Source organism: Octopus bimaculoides, chromosome 14, assembly GCF_001194135.2.
Source record: "Octopus bimaculoides isolate UCB-OBI-ISO-001 chromosome 14, ASM119413v2, whole genome shotgun sequence".
In the NCBI taxonomy this organism is placed as follows: Eukaryota; Metazoa; Mollusca; class Cephalopoda; order Octopoda; family Octopodidae; genus Octopus; species Octopus bimaculoides.
In genome coordinates, this window is record NC_068994.1 from 35,515,301 (window position 1) to 35,521,016 (window position 5,716).

Genomic DNA, 5,716 nt, shown 5'->3' on the forward strand with positions numbered 1-5,716 from the left:
CATCGTCACCTTTCTGGCACTTGTGCCCATGGCATGTGTAAGGACTTTCAAGCGAGATCGTTGCCAGTACCCCTGGACTGGCTCTTGTGCGGGTGGCACATAAAATACACCATTTTGAGGGTGGCCGTTGCCAGTACCGCCTGACTGGCCTTCGTGCCGGTGGCACATGAAAGCACCCACTACACTCTCGGAGTGGTTGGCATTAGAAAGGGCATCCAGCTGTAGAAACTCTGCCAAATTAGATTGGAGCCTGGTGTAGCCATCTGGTTTCACCAGTTCTCAGTCAAATCGTCCAACCCATGCTAGCTTGGAAAGTGGATGTTAAACAATGATGATGATGATGATGATATGTACATAAACATATGTTATATGTGTATAAATATTGTGTGCCCCTTTGGTAAGTGTTTTTTGCTGTAGTTCCAGGCTGACCAAAGACATGATTTGATTTGATAGACAGAAGCAGTATGGAAGCCCATTATATATATACTTCAGTTCTTCCCTGATGGTCTGTTGCTGTTAAGCATCCCATTACACTTGGAACATCCAATGCAGAGTTCCAAATAACTACAATGGTGAAATGTATGTCTCTAAAAATAATATAAACTTGTGATTATCATAATTTGTCATATATATGTGTGTGTGTGTGTGTGTGTGTGTGTGTGTGTGTGATAGAATAAATACCAGGCTTAAAAAGATAAATACTGGGGTTGATTCATAGAATTAAAATTTCTTCAAGGTGGTGCCCCAGCATGGCTGGAGTCTAATAACTGAAACAAGTAAAAGATAAAAGGGATCTTTTCCTTTCGATGGGCAGCTCGATTAATTCATTTTCTTTAACTAAACACTTCGAAACTTCGGATACTGGTAGAATGTGTCATTTAGAATATATTTTACTCTCAGCATTGTTGAGAAAAGTTTCTATTTTCAAAGTTATTTCATGTTAAAGTTGTCGTATTTTGGTAATTTCAACTAATCAATGACATGTATTCAGCTAAATAAAATTACTGCTGTTGTTTGTCAACAACAACTTCCGGTGGTGTATATTTCGTTTGTCACTGTTATTTATGACATATTTCATCTCAGTTATGTTCGTATGAATAAACGAGTGTATCTGAAGCACATTTACTTCATGACACCACTATAATCGTTCATGCATTTCTACTGCTTTTATGTTTTTTTTCTTGTTTTCCAGCTACTATTTTCGGAAAGACTTCCTGTCCCCCTGCATTTTCTCACAAATTATTGTTTTTTTTGGGGGGGGGGTTTTTTGCCAAAAATCCAGCTTTTCGGATACGGAGATTCCAGAAAATTGCCAAATATCGGAATTTTGAAACTTTTTGCCCCCGCTCCGTCTCCCCTTCCAATTTCTTCATTTTTCACTTTTTTCCGTAACCCTAGCCCTAAAAAACAACAACACTATGAACTCATAGTTCTTAAATCTAACAAGAATAAGTGAATGGGTGCATTGGTGCAAATGGTAGCAGACTTATCACAAAAATACAGAGGTCTGAATTCAAATCCCATACATACAAAAATCCCACTTTTTTCTGTCAAAGGCTTATATGCTCAAATATTAGACTATTTTCTTTAGTCAATACACAATGATCACTTATAAGCTTTAAGCTTACGAAATATTATTTACAAGTATATATATATATATATATATGTATGTATGTATATATCAAAATACAGCTTAGGTGGTCAGGTCATCTTTCATATATGAATGATATCAGAATTCTGAAGCAACTTCCCTTTGGCCAATTCCCAACTGGAAGGTCAGTTGGAAGGTCACTCTTGCACTTCAAAGGCAAACTAAAAGACAGTCTGAAGTGATGCAACATTTCCTTTACTTCCTGGAAAAACAAAGCATCAGAATGCAGAACCTGGTGTCAGTCATGCTTCTCAGTTAAAAGATTTGAGCAAAGTTGACTCCAACATCGAGACCAACTTCGTGCATCCATGAAGGCACGTTGGCAAAATGCTGCTCCTCTAATAAATGGAAACCTTACCTGTCATTGTGGTTTTGTGGCACAAAACAAAGCAGGCCTTGCCACCCACTCGAGAGAACACAAGTCCTCAACTTGTTCCATTGGCCAAAAGGTTTTCAAGACATCAACAAGCCACAAGAGACACATTTGTGTCCATAGAACATGATAGATGCTTTATTTTACTGAACCCTCATTTGTTGTTCATGACAAGAGAATCCATCATATGCATTATTGAAACCTGGCATGTATGTGAGTACATGTATCTGTATATGCTTATGTTTGTATGAACATGTTATATAAAATAAAAATGAGTTTTTGTGTCTCTGTGTGTATATTCTCTCTCTCTCTCAATATATATATATATGCATAAATGCATACAGGCACATGCACACACGTATGGCAGGCTTCCATAAAGTTTCCTTCTATCAAATTGACTCAGAATTCTTTGGTTGGCCCATGGCTATAATATAAAGCACTTGGTTCACTGCAGACCTCATATAAATATGTGTATAGACACACTCACATGCATACATATTTAGACCGACAGATATCGATATACAGATATATATTGACGCATACGTATACATATATACATATTTATATACACTTACGTATCCATATGTATATATATATATATATATACATACACATACACATATAATATACACACACATATATGTGTATATATTTATATATGCACATATATATATATCTTATATATATATACCATACATCCATACATATTTATATGTAGATTGATAGATATATATATATATATATATGTATATATATATATATATAGAGAGAGAGAGAGAGAGATGAATAAATGTATAATTCTATACCTATCTATGCGTGTGTGTGTGTGTGTGTCTGTTAGAAAAGCAACTCATTTAACAACTATTTACTCCTTCTACTGTTTACGACCAAACTAGAAAATACAAATAGGTATAAAAACACATGCAGATATATATATATATGGATGTATGTGTGTGTGTGTGTGTGTGTGTGTGCTTATTTCGAGTTCTGTTATATATGTATGTATACACACTTATACACAATTGGAAAGTCTTTTTTTATGTTTCTTTAAGATGTTTATTTTAACTCGAAATCTATTCTGACTTCATTACTGCATGAGTAAACAGAGAGAAAACAGTATAAATGAAAACGAAAAAAATTATTTCTTGCAAGCGACATTATAGGAGTTGGCATTTTTTGTTTCTTATCAGGCACGGGAATCATTTTATAAAAAAAACTTTGGAAATTTCTGGAAAATCTAAATTTTTTACACATTTTCAGTTCTGATTTCTGACTATATTTTTCCCCCTTTTTCTTTGTTTCTCTGAGTAAGGCATGTATGTGTGTTGAGGATTCCCATTCTTCCATGCCTTGTATAACTTCCAGGTTCCAATTCCTATCTGTTTTGCATTGTGACCCATTTTGGTTAATCAATATTTCTCAATGGCCTTTTTATTTTTTAAATCTATTTCCCTGGGTTTCGCTAAATGTCTGATATTTTTCTTCTGCAAATATTCCTAAAATTTTTGTTTGCAGTAAATCTTGCATTGTATCCTTACTTATAGCTTATGTTGTTTATTGTATATTATACAATAAGCAAAACAGTAAATTGGGGATCCACAGTAATATTTTATCCTCAAACATGGTGTTAATGAGCCAAATGTAAAATTGGAATTTTGAAAGAAGTATGTACAAAACTAGTTTATAAATATTGAATGGTTATAAGATCCACCAGAATAAAATAGTGATGATAGGGGTCCATAGCTAAAAAATGATTGAGAGTCACTGTTGTATAGCATGTTTCTGAATATTTTTGTATTTGGGCATATGCTTTAAATGCAAAATAATTGTCCTTTACAACCATTTTAGAATTGTATCATGATCCATAAGTTGGGAACAACCAATTTGTTAATGTTTAGGTGCCTATGAAAGACATTAATTTTATTTTGCACAAGTCTTTTAGTTCTCAGTTGTATCTATAACTCTTCAATGGTGTTGCTAGTATCTAAGAGAAAGATTTGACCACTGCAATTTCCATTTTTCTTCCCCTGTGGGAAATTGATTATTTTTGTTTTGTTGCATACTCATATGAAATGTTTAATTTAACTTTCACATAGTTTAAGTACATGATTGAAATCACTGAAGGAAAAAAAAGAATTGGGGTTGCCTTAAATCCTGATGCCACCATAAGATCTAGTCTTGATTGTGGTGTATGTGTCAGTGACCGTTAGAGCTATGCCAGTGGAGTACAAGCTCATGGTAAGGCCTCTCATCCTAGACAGGTCAAAAGATAGAGGACAGACTAATATGAACCACCTCTTCTCAGAGATAAATAGGGGCCTGCTTAGAGAAAACACCCCCACCTTGCAAAAAGCACCAGTGACAGTTCAAAACAAAGAAGACCTGGGAGAGGAAGGTCTTCCCTTAGGGAAACATTCAACACAATGTAGTAAAACCAAGAAGGATACTGAGGCTAAGTTGAAAAATAATAGGGTTCCAACTGGAGAGAAGTAGAAAAACACAGCAGACATGAGAACAGTGGAGAAAAGGTCTAATGCACTACAGGGAGCAAAGGTCTCAAATAAGTAATGTCCTTATGGGGCTGTAGGGGTGCTGTCTTAGGTTTTTTTAAAGCCTGTTAGGGCTCCATTTTCTCCAGTTCTGAACAGGGATGATTTCTTCTTGGGAGAAAGAAAGATAGAAGAATTTAAACCCAGAACATAAAGAGTTAGAAGAAATGTTGTTGAGGATTTATTGATATGCTAACACTTCTGCCAGCTTGCCACTTTAACTCTTTCGTTACTGTATTTATTTTGAGATGCTCTGTGTTTCTTTCAGTTACTTTAAATATAACAAAGAATTTAGTAAAATAACTTCGTTATCATTCAGCTAGTGTTAGGAACATAAATTGTGACTAAGGTTTGGTGGAAGATTTTAATTCAAAACATATGAAAGCAAGACATTTGTACTCAGAGCCAGAGCCAGTTTCAGCCGGGTTGGTAACAAAAGGGTTAAGGAGACATTTAATAATGGTATTTACAGCTTGCCACTATTTAGCACCAGTTCAGTCTTGATTAAGCAAACTTAAGATCAAAGACATCACAATCAATTAGCAAAATATTGTCCAGTTATTCTTTTTGTTCAAAAATAGTATGGTGTGGTTTGAGGGAATTCGGCTGTTATTTCTTAGAGGTTATGACCACATTGAGGCTCCCTTATGACAGTGTATTTACAAGTATTGTGGAATGGAAAATGATAATGGTAAAAAATAATTGAGACTCAGACTAAACCCTTGAGAAAAATGTTATCCTATCCCACACACTACCTTTCATCATTCCGCAATTAATGAAATATCTACTACTGGTGATTTACTGAAGGTCACTGCCATCAATTATATCAACTCCCTCAAGAAATGACCTGGCTGTGCCTCTGAAAAAAAATTATTCCTATTTACAATTCTCTCCCATAAGACTATCACAAAGATAGTTCTCTGAGCTGGTACTTCAAAAAAATGACTAAGGTATCAGAAAAAACAATATGGTTAATGCCCATTGTATTTATGTATGTATGTATAATATATATATATATATATATACACATTTATACAAATATATACATAAATATATATATATATATATATATATATATATATATATATATATATATATATATATATATATATATATATATATATATATATATATATATATATA

At 34.1% G+C, this 5,716-nt stretch overlaps 1 protein-coding gene and 1 long non-coding RNA gene across 6 annotated transcripts in view; one reads left to right on the top strand and one right to left on the bottom strand.

Moving 5' to 3' along the window:
* Positions 1-5,716, bottom strand: part of LOC106881593 (protocadherin beta-15) — a 363,194-nt gene that overhangs the window by 182,180 nt on the left and 175,298 nt on the right. The gene's annotated exons all lie outside the window — the stretch shown is intronic.
* The window catches only part of LOC128249440 (uncharacterized), a 347,579-nt gene that overhangs the window by 51,840 nt on the left and 290,023 nt on the right, over positions 1-5,716 (top strand). The gene's annotated exons all lie outside the window — the stretch shown is intronic.